Source organism: Myotis davidii, unplaced genomic scaffold (assembly GCF_000327345.1).
Source record: "Myotis davidii unplaced genomic scaffold, ASM32734v1 scaffold144, whole genome shotgun sequence".
In the NCBI taxonomy this organism is placed as follows: domain Eukaryota; kingdom Metazoa; phylum Chordata; class Mammalia; order Chiroptera; family Vespertilionidae; genus Myotis; species Myotis davidii.
Window position 1 is genome coordinate 1,105,277 of NW_006297066.1, and position 14,628 is coordinate 1,119,904.

General features: G+C 40.6%; 1 long non-coding RNA gene across 1 annotated transcript in view; it reads left to right on the plus strand.

Annotated features, from left to right (window-relative positions):
• Window positions 1-8,206, plus strand: part of LOC107184502 — an 18,189-nt gene extending 9,983 nt beyond the window's left edge. Inside the window, exons 2-3 of the long non-coding RNA XR_001515352.1 lie at window positions 4,292-4,297; window positions 8,197-8,206. This is a non-coding gene — a long non-coding RNA (uncharacterized LOC107184502). The remainder of the gene's footprint in view (window positions 1-4,291; window positions 4,298-8,196) is intronic.
• Window positions 8,207-14,628: the final 6,422 nt, after the last annotated feature.

Genomic DNA, 14,628 nt, shown 5'->3' on the forward strand with positions numbered 1-14,628 from the left:
GCTGAGAGCAGAAAAAGCTCCCCCAGCTCTCATGGCTTTTATTAAAGGAATACAGCAAATAACAATGGAATACAGCAAGTGGCAATGATTAACAAGCATGCTTGTGAGATCATCTGAGCTAACTTATACATTAAACTGTTAGTTTCCTATGTTATACAAAGACTCTTTCCACCTCCAGCCGTGCACTCTCCCTTGTAATTTCCATGCCTTCCTGGACTATTTATCACCTAAAAGAATGTTTTGCCTCTAAACAATAAGTCTTGCTTGCAAGACTTTGTTCTGACGTGGCCTGTTTGCAGGCTCCTGTCCTTTCTTGGCAGAATGTCCTCTTCTAGTTAACTTAATTCTGCTTGACCAGCTACAGGGGCCCCACCAGCAGGCAAGGGGATCCCAAGGAAGTTTCTGGGCGTAGAGGCCATAGGGGCATAGGCTACCAAGGAGACAGAACTAAACCTCACATCACCCTGCTTGGCCCCGGAAGACAGGCACAGTCGCAGAGGGGCCTCAAAAGAGAATTTGGGAGCCAACAGAGGTGGGGCACAGATCCTCACCCCCCCAATTATGCAGGGGCTTGAACACTCACCCCTTCTGAGGGAGGTCTCCTGCCCTCATGGCTGCTTCTCAATTCCCATGCCCAGCCCAGATCGGTACCCAGATAACAGAAAATTGGCTAACAGCAGCTACCTTATATCTAAATCCAGCCTAACACCAGGAATGCGTAGGGACTTCTCAAGGATGCAAAATAATCCTTTCCATTTATAGAAAGTATATAGTCTTTAGATCATATATCCACATATGTATTTAATAGTCCTTTAAGTTAGATTTCAAAACTATAACCAAGGAATTCCTTTCCATTAATATTTACAGTGTAAACTAAGATTGTTATTAGAGTATTAAATTTGACAGTAAAATAGTAGTCAAGTTTTCAGATTAATTAAAATTTGCTCAAGAAGTATTAACAAAAATTTTCATTTCATAGAAAAATTACTTAACATACAATGAACCTAAAGCAGTCATATTTTTGTGTAAAAAATTAAAATTTAAAGTTATCTAGACTGCAGTATAAGTTTTCCAAAAATCCTCCTAATAATTAAATAAAAATATTAGGGATAGTGGAAAAATACCATGTAAGAAAAAATATCCTGTAACTAATTTACATCTAGAAAAATTTTTTCATTTGAAATGCTAACAGCAAGACACCCATGAAAAACATACGTGGTATCAACATAAGCCAAAGGAAATTCATTTAAGCAAAAATAAATAGAACCCCAAGTAAAGTTTCCTTTATTAACCTTTGGTGGAGAATACATTTGTATATTTTCAAAAAACAACTCCAAGGCCATGTACATTCCTACAACAGAGAGGAATTATCAGCAATACTCCAGCCATAAAGACAAGAGGAAAAACAATCCAGAGATAGAGGCAGCTAGCTTGCACAAGCTATTGCCTCATTTAACCCTCTCTAGCTACAAGCATCTCATACGGGCATACAAAACCTGCGGCCCCCTATTGCCTTTACAAAACCTGCGGCCCCCTGTTGCCTTTAGGCCCCCTCCAGCCACAAGGGGTCAACCCCCCGGGGCTCCAACCCAATGCCTTATAGCAAGCAGATATGACCCATATTCCCTGCTTTGGTAGGCTCAAATATGTACATGTAATCATTAACACTTGCTCTGGGGCCACATATGCTCAGGCTCACACAGGTGAAAAGACTCGCCACATAATAGCAACCCTCAACGGGGCATTTCTAACATTAGGCTTTCCCTGGGAAATTAAAACAGATAATGGCCCCTACTACACTAGCGAGGCTTTTACCATATAACCCACAAGGGCAAGCCATAATAGAAAGAAAAAATAAAGAGTTAAAAATCTAGCTTACTAAAGAAAAAGCGGGGGGGGGGGGCTCTCCCCTTGGTCCGGTGGAGATCCACTAACCGGGGCTTGGAAGGGCCCCAACCCACTCTTAACCCAAGGGAGAGGGTTTCCTTGTATTTTTCCAGAAGGTGAGAAAAATCCCGCGTGGATTCCTGCCCGTAACATCAAACCCTGCACCACCAGCGATGAGCCATAGACCACCATCACCATCACTCCCAGTAGAGGAAATGGGGACCATAGAGGACAACCAGCCCTGGTGGCGGAGATGACCAAGAAACTGACGGAGTGGAACCGGTCTCATCGCCATGGAACAGGACGGTATGGGCTGATATCAGTAGCCCTAACCTCCTTAAGTGGACTCTAGAAAATGGGACTACCCCAGGACAAGGGTGGATATACCTAGAACCTCATGAAACTAGGGACTTTTGTACAGAGGGGGTTATGCTGGGACTTAATGCAACCTTTCCCTTTGCCTTATCGAGCTGGACCAGGGTCTCCACCAGCCCCTCCACAGTACCCCTCTGCCCTTACCTTTTCCTCTCAGAGGAGTCACCCCCCGTACTCCTCTCTTCCATGAGCATCCCCTGGGTAGAATGCCTCTGTGCCTCCCAACCCGACGTACAGACGGGCGCCCTGGGAATTTGGGGGAGATGGTTAAGAAAGGGAATGACACCATTTGCACTAAGAAACCCAATATAAGGGTTGTGCTTCCAATTCAGGTGGTGGGATTTATGCAGGCCCAATGCATGTATTGATCAAAGAGCCTTCACCAGCCTAAAAGGGGCCCACCTGTATAACGGCACCTGGGAAAAGCTGGCAAGTAGATGGGAGAACAACGTCGCAGTCAACCCCAATGCCACTCATAGTTTTAGTTACTGGCCTGTGTGAGACCCCCCTTCTTCTTCTTACAAAGCAATTATAGCGCTTTTACTTATACCCAGCAATATTGTATACTATCTAATTGCTGGAATCCAAACAATGCTTACGCTCTAGCCATGCACACCCCCTCACTACTTTGGGTTCCAGTAGAAGTCAGCGACTGGGACGGGCCGACTCAACTAATAATCCATAAGGAATTCCAGAAAATAGAAAAAAGGGCTGTAGGAGTAGTGATACTGATAATCTCTTCCATAATAGCCACTATAGCAGGTATGGCCACAGGAATCACTTCCCTAGCCCAGGAGGGATTGACAGCGCAGAGTCTAAACTCCTTATCAGAGGTCACAGCCCAAGCCTTTGCTACACAAGCAACAATAAACCAACAGGTATGGGGAGCGTTACTCACTTTACAACAACAAATTGATTTAATCTAAGAAAACCTCGATAATTTATGGCAAATATCACACACCCAATGTGATATAAGATACACTGTCATCTGTGTAACATCTGTTCAAGTGAGAAATCCCTCCTGGGAGCGCCCAAAATTAGCAAATCTCCTTAAAGGTCCATTCAGCCAGGCATTCCTAAACAGCACCTATCAGCTCCAGCAAGAAATCCTAAGAATAAACAATACCCGAGTAAAACCCATTGAGTTTAGTTTCTTAAGTGATGCCCTCAGCTGTCTAACCTCCTGGTTAAATCCTGCTAACATATTCATATGGGCCATTCTAGCAGCAGGAGGCCTCCTTGCATTCTGATTGTTTCGTTGCTTTTACTCAATGATCCAAAGAATAAATGCACAGCAAGCTATGATTATCCACATCCAGCAGGCGCTTATAAAAAGGGAAGGGTGAGATGTGGGTAGAGCTCAGGAGATCTGTCTCAGTGCTGCGGCCAAAGCAATGCTGTGAGTACACTCCAGCGAACAGACTTCCTTGGCACACCAGAAAGTGGCAACGCCCGCCTGACAAATCTCCAGGAGCCACCTACTCTTAGCCCCGACCCTCATGCCCATTGGACAACATAGCAAGCATGTCCCTATTGCATTGGCTGCTTACCCCTTTATATGCGGCTGTACTTCCTCAATAAACTTAGATCTGTGTCTCTGAACCTGGTCTCCGGAATCATGCATGCAGACGCTCCAGCGCATTGGGCTCTGTCGTCTTCACCCCTGGGGGATCCCCTGTTCCACTATGTGTGCCAAAGAAGTAGTTAGTCCATGGGTAGTGAAAGTTTGAGAAAAACTGCCCTAAATTTTTGACCATTGGACATAAACACATAATCATCCTGTTATGAATCAAAACTGCCAACCTTTGACTTATTGTAGTCATCTGCTTTAGGATGTGCTGAATTTTAGGTATCTAAAGAACACCAATATCCACTACCAATAGGCAATATTGGAATTATGGATCTAGACCTTAGATATTAGGATATCATCCTATCTAATAAAAGAGTAATATGCAAATTAACAGTCACTCCTCACTCTACCAGTCCGTCACAAAGATGGCTGTGGCCACCGAGCTGTAGCGAGCAGAAGGCTTGTGTTGCCCCTGGCAATGGAGGAAGATAAGCTTCCTGCCTGCCCTGGCCAGCCCTGAGCTCCACTCAAGGCTACAAAGTTTCAATTATAGAAGTTAAATAAATCCCAGATACCTGCTTCCAGCCCATGAGCATGGCCAGCCTGAAAACGGCCCTCAGCCCCTCACCCAGGCTGCCCAGGCACCCCAGAGGGACCCCCAACCCTGATCTGGGACACCCTGCAGGGCAAACCAGCTGGCCCCCACCGATGTACCAGGCCTCCACTCTATATAATAAAAGAGTAATATGCAAATGGACCCTAACAGCGGAACAACTGGGAATGACTGGTCACTATGACACACACTGTCTACCAGGGAGCAGATGCTCAATGCAGGAGCTGCCCCCTGGTGGTCAGTGTGCTCCCACAGGGGAAGCTCTGCTCAACCACAAGCCAGGCTGCCAGCTGCCAGCACAGTGGTGGCGGCAGGAGCCTCTTCCGCCTCCTCAGCAGCACTAAGGATGTCTGACTACAGCTTAGGCCTGCTCCCCGCTGGCAAGTGGGCATCCCCCGAGGGTTCCTGAGCTGCCAGAGGAATGTCTGACTGCCAGCTTAGGTGTGATCCCCCAGGGAGTGGGCCTAAGCCAGCAGGTGGACATTCCCCGAGGGGTCCCAGACTGTGAGAGGGCACAGGTCGGGCTGTGGGACCTCCCTGAGTGCACAAATTTTTGTGCACTGGGCCTCTAGTCAATATATAAAAACCATAAAAATGGCTGAAACACTAAATGTTATAGAATGAAATAGAGTGGAAGCCAACATATGTAAAGCTCACTGAAAGTAAGCTGATGGTCCTAAGATGTTATATTTGATGGATCCTCTTAAGATTCCTTTTACTGTGGTATACACAAGTCATTTTACCTTTGCATACCCTTAGCAAGAGTATTTGTTGTAATCCCTAATTCCATAACCAAGACTAAATACATATATTTCTAGTTACTTAGTAGAGCAAAGTCTGAGATTATTTAAATATCTCTCTCTCTCTCTCTCTCTCTCTCCTCTCTCTCTCTCTCTCTCTCTCTCTCTCTCTCTCTCTCTCTCTCTCTCTGTGTGTGTGTGTGTGTGTGTGTGTAGTAGCCCTGACTCTGTGACTTCTGATAATGATTAATTAGTGGAAAAGTGATAATTATGAAATAAAATGTCCTTTTAGCTAAACTAAGCCTTTGTCTCCCTACAGAGACAAAGTTCCATATCTCCTTTTGCTACCACCCTTGCTTATATGTCACATATCTTAAACTATAATCACTTTGATATTTTCCCATGTTACATGCCGTTAACACTTTGTTCCATAGCACTCTTGGAGAATTTTGACTCCCCTTGTGAATTGACCCAGCAATTATGGCCAAATGATTTAGAAATGCTTCTTTCTGTATGTTATAAACACGTCAATTGGCATGTTGGTGTGATAATGATGAAATTATACTTTCTCACTTTTATTAGCTTGAAGAAAGTCACTGTTAAGGGGATGCTTCCTGGTCTAAAACTCCTTGCCCATCAATGTCTGGGGCGCTGAGAGCTGCAGGGATTAGAGCAGAAGGAGAGAGAATCTTTGTGTTGGTCTTTGATTCTGCTAATTCAATGAGAGACACAAGCATAGCATTATTAGAACCCTCCAAGGGCTTAATAACCATTGAATTTATGTACTAAATTATTAATGTCAGAAATTTTTTCTTGTGGATGAAGATTCCCACTTACTAATGATTGCATGTGGCACTCATATGAACTTGAAGGAGTATAATGTAGAAATAAAGGAGAGTCAAAATCCATGCCTCCACCTTCCACTCCCAGGAACCCCCACTTTTCTCTGATTACATCAGTACCACTCAAGCATGGTAGACACTTGAGTTTAGTAGTGTCTGTATGAATGTTGAGAGACTGAGAAAAGAAGAGGTCATATCCAGAAGCAATACCCCTTTTTAATAAAGACTAATATTTTTGTAAAGCATATAAATGCTTTCACTGGGTCTGGGTTTTAACCTTAATTTTCAGAATTTAAATAAACAATATTATTACATTTAATCCTTTATACCACCTGAGATTCTTGCAAATTACATACCTGATTCTTTTCTTTTCTTTTGTTGTTTTCTTTTTAAGTTTTTGTTGTTTAAAGTATTACATTACCTGATTCTTATTAATGGTTAAAAACACCCTATAGTTTACTCTATCTAACATTAAACATATTTATGAACAAGAATCTTTTATTCTAATTCTGTATGTTCAGCCTTAATAATGTTATCTAAGGCAAGGCTCTGAATCTATCTGAGCCTCTATCTTCTCTTTATCTTCTACAAAACAAAAGAGTGAAAAAGTGAGAGAAAAAAGAGAAAGACTCTGATATTTCTTTCACATTTCTTTCACCAAACATTTAATGAGGGAGCAGGGGGTATCTGAGTAAGATACTGACCAGCTCACAAAAATAACTTAATGGCAGAGTAAAAGAGAGAGTCCCATGACCAGTGTGCACTTACACAGTATGGCAATTGTTACAATATGGATATTACAATACGGTAGAGAAGCATACTTTTAGGAATGAACTTTGCTTAAGAAGACATTTGGTAGGGTTTCCCCAAAGAAGATGTCAATTGGGTTGAGATTTGAGCATTAATTAGGGTTTGATCCAGGAGGATTGTGGGAAAACAAATTCCAGACAGAAGGAAGGGAATAAGCAAATGTTTATGCAAGTTTAAGGAATGATGGGCATTAGACTTTACTAAATAGAATGTATGGATGATGGTGGTGGCAGTAGATGGAATATGAAAGCATGTGGCACAAGATAATTAGGGACATTGAATACCATGCTAAAGAAATTAAGAGAATGAAAAAAATAAAATGATTTTTTTCTCTTTTTTATATTTAAACAATATAACAGGCACAAATAATAGAAACCAAGGTAATTTCTTAAAGATGATAATTCTTGGTTGAATGATTTCAATTAAAAATAAATAAAAAGACATATGTATCCCATTGTCTATATTTAGTGCACTGTAGACTCCTAGAGTAGGTCTCCTCTTTCAAAAGTTTGCCTCATTTGTTAATGTTTACCATGGGTACTAGTATTTGAGTTGTCTTTTGAACTATCTTGGCATTGATTCATCATTTCAGATAGCTGCTTCTTTGAGGCATCATTACAAGAAATGCTTCTCTATTTATTTAGACAGAGTGTATTCTTGTCAATCAAAACATAAATAGCACCCTAGTAACCTGCTTATCCTGAGCCTGGTGGAGAGTCAGGGCTGCTTTCTCATTGAAAATCTGCCAAGTTTAGGATGACCAGATTCTTTGTGAGCTTTCTGAAATTGTAGAAAGGGACCCAACATGAAAACTTTTGCTTCTGCTGCTGGTCTTTTAGACATACCCTTTACTATTCTTATAAGAGGTCCCTAATTATTCTCATTATTCAAATCATTTAGTCCCTTTATCTAGTAACCTCATGGGGTCTGACAGATGATCAGCAGATGCCTTCCATTCACAACGTCTGAATCAGATCTGTCTCACATGACAAATGAGAGATTGATCCCAGGAGTTCATACAAAAGCTTCAATAGGGCTTGTGATAATCCAGTCACATCTTTTAGCATGCCTGGAAAGTTGTGAGGGTAATTTTCTGTGTCTCATCCTCCCTTTCCCTTTTCAAAGAGTGACTGGCTTGTAAACAGAGATTTAGCAGAGCAGAAGACACTGAGTGCCACTGAGACCAAAGAGTTTCAGCTTATTATTTGTCTTCCTACAGGTGTTGCTGAGAAATTCATTCCCTCCAAACCACTGCCAGCTATATGAACTCCAGTAATTTGGTAGAGCAATGGAATCATTGGCAACTACAGCAAAACAAATTGTTGGCTAATATCAAAAGCTGGAGATGACTCTGTTAAGAGATTCAGCAAAGCCTTTTGTCAACTGGGTGAAGAGTCCAATCTAAATCCTGAGATGCTAGACCTGGTATGGGGACAGAGCATCCATGGAAAATGCATAAGATAGAGGATTTGTTTCCACTCTTAAGAACTGTCTTTTGGAAAAGACAGCCAGGCTTCATGTCTATTATTGAAAACAATGATATCATTGGAGGCATAAAACTTAGTGCTTTGAGAAATAATAGAGAAAGAAGAAAAGTATTATATGGTAACATCTGCCCTTAGAATTTCACAGACTTCCATAATCAGTTTATTTGACAGAGTAAAGATGTTGAATAATTAAAATGTGTCATGTCTTGGCTCACAGAAATATGATAAAGTAAGAGTTAGATGTTGATAATGTCCTTTCTCGGAATCCATGGCTGTCACTGCCTATCACTACAATTTTTTTTACATGTCTTTGGATGTATAATGTAACTGTACTATGTTCAAAAATCTTACTTTTTATATAAGTATTCACATACATTTATATCAGGAGTATCTAAATTTTGTTGAACACTTACAGAAAAACTATCATTTACTACTATTTTGGGGGGAAATTCCTCATCTTTTATTAATTTATTCATTCAATCAGTAAATATTTATTGAGCATGTACTATGTGTCCAGCACTGTTTTAGGTGCTGAAGCTATAACAGTGAACAAAACAGACAAAGCCCTGATGTCATGTAGCTTATATTGTAGTATGAGGAGATGGATGATAAGCAAATATACAAGTAAAATAAATAATGTGTTGATAATGATAAGTGTTAAGGAGAGAAAAAATAGCAAAAAAAAGGAACAGGGTGTTGCAATTTTAATTAGGGTGATCTTACTGATCAGAAGCCATTTGCACAAAGATTTGAGAGAAGTGAGAGAGTGAGTCATATCTGGGAAGAGCATTCTAGGCAGAGGGAATCACAATTGCAAAGGCATTAAGCCTGTAGCATGTCTGGTATGTTTAAGAAAGAGTAAGGAGGCCAGTGTGGCTAAAGTGATGTGGACAATAGGGAGAGAGGAAAATCTGGAGATGAGATTAGCAGGTTTCCTGGGCAAGGTGAGCCAGTGGTAGAACCTTAAGTAGTGCCTGGTAGCCATTCATGAGGACTTTGGCTTTTATAAAAGGGAGTGGAAAGTAATGGAATATATGACTTAAGTCATGTTTTAAAGTAATTCAGCCTGTAACAGGTCAAAAGCAGAATGAAGGAGACCAATTACAAAATTATTGCAAGAATCTAGATGATATATGATGGAGGTATGGCTTATAGTGGAGAAATAAAGGTGGAGAGATGGAGTTGGATTCTGGAGATTTTTTGAGGCTAGATAAATGAATTGTTGGAATAGGTAGGCCCCAGGAAGGCAGATCTTGGGAATGGCTGAGAGAAATTTCCAGAAAGGGACATCAGCAGCCAACACTCTTGGGAGATGGGGAAATGAGTGGTTTGGTCCTTTAGGGGCACCCAATGTCCACCACATTTATGTCTACACCTTCCAGTGAGATAACCGGAATTATGATTATTATTCCCATTTTATAGATAAGAAAACTGAAACTTACAAGAGATTAAATAGTTTAATCAAATTATCAAGTTGAGTCTTAAACAGGTCTTCTGATGGCATGTCCTGACCAAATTCTTTTCTCAACCCACTCTCTATCTCCATGTCATGGGTATCTAGTTACTAAGTTGAAGACCAGATTCCTCCTGCAGTGCCGAAGTGTCTACTCTTAGAGTGAGCTGCTGTGCTTAAACACATGCCTTCATGCATGGTCACCTGCATATCTTTGGCATGGGCTGGCATATATTTGCATGCGTGATGGGGTGTGCACCTTGCCTCTTCTTCAATTCCTCTTTCCCACTGTGCCTCCCTTCTTCCCTTCCTTTCTCCCTCCCTCCCTCCCTCCCTCTCTCTTTTCTTCCCTCTTTTGACCAGCTTGTAATATTAACTGTTTTGTGCCTAGCAAAGCAACCAGTGTTCCTTACGCACTTTTCCACTTCTTTCTTACAGAAAGTATGACTGAAAAAGCTAATGCAAAGAACCTAGTGTGGAGCTTGGAGGGAGTGGGATTTGAGGTGGCAGGACATTCCCCTTTGAGCATGCTCCTCTAAAGATCCCTGTGGGGCACTTAGGAAAAAAATATAGGCTTTAGCTTAGAGAAGTTTGGTAAAGACAAAGATTTGAGAGTTTCTGAAGATTTCTCTTCTAAATTTTTTTCCTAAAACTCTGATTGGAAATTCATAAGTTGGTTTCCAACTTTACCTCATCCTTCCTGTTGCTTCTAACTCTGTGTCTGTGTATGTAACAGGTAAGTTGAAGGAACAAAAATGCCTTTAAAACAAACATAACTTTATTTTGCCTCTCACTATCTTTTAAACTTTATTTTATGGAGGTTTTCTTCCTCATATGCTGGATGAAGACTTTGGCAGATCCCAGAGCTCTTCTGTTTGTTCTTAGAAAATGCACAGTATTATGATGATTTTGAGTTGTAGGCCTGGTCTCAATTTCAGTCATTTCATGTCTCTATTCTGATGGCCACTTGGTGGCTTCTTGTTCAGCTCAGAGGCTTTGATAAAACCACCACCATTACCACCACCCCAACCATCCACTTTTTGCAGACATCACCTTGCTCCCACATGACTTTATTGGCCATAACAAGACCCATGTACTCACACAGACTATCCCTCTGTCCTGCATGATCATATGTGGCACAGCATAGGAGTGGGGACATGGTGCCTACATTTCCTGTGCAGGAGTCAGACCGCATTTACAGTTCTCTTCAGCCTCCTCGAATGAGAATGGGGTGCCAGTTCTTGCATTTAAAATTTCAGAGAATACAGGCCAACCTCTCCAAGGTGAGAGAGAAGCTATGTGGTCCTAAATAAATACTCTGTCTCTCCTATTGAAGAAGTGAGTGATTATTTGATAAAGTAATGATGGGAAATAACTCTCTACTACATGGTTGTTGTGTTTCTTTTTTTCCTGTTCTTCACATACATGGGTAAACATACCCTGAAGTGAGAAATAAAAATAACATCAGGAGATTGCTTAAGCATCAAGTTTGGGAAGGTCATGGAGTTTCTGGAGGAAGGACAGCTATGATCTCCCGCAAAGGAAGGAGCCTTGGATGCCTGCCTGGATGCCCTGTAGGTGGTGTGCATAAGGAAGCAGATCAATGTTTCTCATATGTTTATTTCTCTCTCTTTCTCCCTTCATCTATTTCTTAAAAGTCAATAAAATATATTTTAAAATATATAATACTTATTTGTTATATATTTTTATTGATTTTTTACAGAGAGGAAGAGAGAGGGATAGAGAATTAGAAACATTGATGAGAGAGAAACATCGATCAGCTGCCTCCTGCACACTCCCTACTGCGGATGTGCCCGCAACCAAGGTACATGCCCTTGACCTGAATCAAACCTGGGACCCTTCAGTCCTCAGGCCGACACTGTATCCACTGAGCCAAACCAGTTAGGGCTATAATACTTATTTTTTAAAAAGAGAATAAACTGTGTTTTGCATACTCACATCTGTAAGCCTACTTTTGCTCTAACTTGTATATGGGTGAGAGATAAGATTATTTCACATGTGAAAGTTTTATAGCTTTATCCATTTGTCAAAGATCAACAAATAGTACACATTAAAAAAGTGCATTTTGTTGCATGTCAGTTATAAATGTACCTAAATATAGCCTTAAAAATGCTTCCAAATAAAGACCCAGATATCTTTGTCTAGTTAATAAGTGAAAGTGGCATTCCCATATGGGGTCTACCATCTCTCTACTAATTTCCTGAGAGGACCAGCCTTGCATCAGTGGCAGCAAATATTGGCAAGAAGTGAGGAATATTACCATCAGAATCAACAGAAATGATGACTGGGTCACAAAAGGCACATCTGGCTATGAGAAGGAAATGCTGTTATTTTATTCTCATAGCCATTTCTCCCTTTACCTCAAATAACCGGAGATGAGGGTTTGGTGGGACTGGCTTTTTGCCTTATGTGCTGTGGCATTCTTTAGGTCTAGTAGTTCTTGTGCATTAATGGGGCAGCCAGCAATGAGGAGAGAGTTATGGGACTGAAGATGGATGGAGGTCATCCTCATGCCTGTAAATTGTGCCCCTCCATAACTGTTAAGTAAAGGGAAGAAGGTAATTTGTGGGTGGGAAAACCATTCTCAATTGAAAAAAAAAAAAAGCTTATAAGATAACAAGAATTTTGGCTTGCAAATTAGAGATAACACACCCAAAATGAAATTAGAGAGAAGCTCAGAACTCACCATTTTTACTTTAGGTACAAAATTCTCACATGGATTTACTTAAATAGTAGCCCATGTATTAAAATGTCCTTTGGCTTAAGATTTATATACATATGGTCCATTGGTGTGATTATTTACTTACCAAATGAATTCAGAGTTGGTTTTATTATATTTAAATTGCCCAGGAATTACACATTCATTTATTTCTAAGACATTTTATGATCATAAAGCATTGGAGTTCTTACAAAGGAGATGTATTTAATTAATGATATGTTGGCATATTTTCACATAGTATATATTTTTTGTAAGAATCAAATATTATAGTGTTTTGCCCTAACTGGAGGCAATAGAATCTCATTCAGTGGTTATCTCAGTTGAATAAAAGAGCTTTGACTTAATTCTCTCCAACTGAATATGAAAATTTAATATTTATCACTCTTCTATAGAGAGAGGGTTGTGAACTGCATAGTGAAAAATGAGATTGTTGTCTGCTCCATATGCTCCAGAACATGCCTACCTTACATACATGTGCCACATAGGCAATAAGCCTTTAACAAATACAGTCTATCTTTACTATTTGTAAATCCTGTATTTGAGAATTTTCCTACTCACTGAAATTTATTTTTAGCCCCCAAATCAATATCACAGTGCTTTTGTAGTCATTTTCAGACTTTTGAATTACTCAAGGGGCACATTCCCAGCTGAAGTCAAACAAGGTGACACAGTCTTCTTGTTTCACAGTCTAGTTAGTGCCCTGTTTTTCACACTTCTGTGATTTTTGTGAGTTTAATGTTTAAAAGGCCCCAAATGTAGTACTGAAGTGTTGTTGAGTGTTTCTAATCACAAGAAGCCTTGGATGAGCCTTATATGATAAAAAAAAAATGCTTGTTCAGTAAGCTTCCTTCAGGCATGAGTTGTGTGTGAGTACAACATTGACAAATCAACTATATATTGTAAATAAGGTGTCTTAAATGCTCACAGCACAAGGTTATTTACTGATTACTTGATAAAAATGTGTTACCAGAGGCTCCTTGGGACTTTACTTTGGATTTCCCTAAGAGCAATCTATATTCACTAATTCAGTGTTTGTGGTGAACTTATGGAACCTAACTACTGTGAATAACAAAAACCAGCTGTATCCAGTCTTCATAGATATATTTTTTGGTTATCTCATACCTTTTGCCTACTGGATTTTATATATTTACTTAGGTCTAGTTAGTCAATCAACGCTTTTTTACTAGTTGCCTTCTATATGCCAGGCCCTTGTCTTACAGGATAGAGGGAAAGACAGGTTATAAACACACAAGTGAGTGTAAAATCACAAAAACTTGACAGCATTGTAAAGGCAAAGCACAGGGGATTATGATAAGAGAGCATGTACCACAGAAACCTGTTGTCTTCTTGAGGTATAAAGGCATGGAGTTCAAGCTGAGGTCTGAGGGAGGAAAAGCAGTTAGTTATCTGAGGTGTATATGTGTGGGTGATAGTTCCAGACAGAGGAGGCAGCATATACACAGTCTTGGTGGAATGAGAGTCCATGGAACCTCCTGGCAACTGAAAACATCAGAATGGCTGGGGTGTGGAGAATGACCAGGGTCTAGATTAGGAAATAGCTCTAGAGGTGGGAGGTAGCACTCGGAAGGTGACTGAAGACCCTGATTTTTATCTAAACATTCTAGGTAATCCATTAAGATATTTTAAGCAATGACATGGTCAGATTTGTGTTTTCAAATGATTACTCTTGCTGAAGAGAAGGGAATAGATTGGGGGAGGTGAGGAGCCCAGGGAATAAGCTCTGGTAGATGTCCATGCATGAGATGATGTTAACATGGAGTGGGTTGGGAATGGCAAGACAGAAAAGTAGATGTGCTGTGAACTATAGAAAAGGCAATGTTGCTATTACCTAAAGTAGAGGGATTGATAATTTTTTTATTATTAATTAAATCTTTATTGTTCAGATTATTACATTTGTTCCTCCCCCCCCCCCACCCCATAACTCCCTTCCACCGGTTCCCACCCCACCCTCCTCCCTCACTCCCCATCCACTGTCCTCATCCATAGGTGTACGGTTTTTGTCCAGTCTCTTTCCGCATCCCCTCACCCCTTTCCCCCACCAAGAATAGGCAGTCTATTCCATTTCTATGCCCCTGATTCTATCATAATCA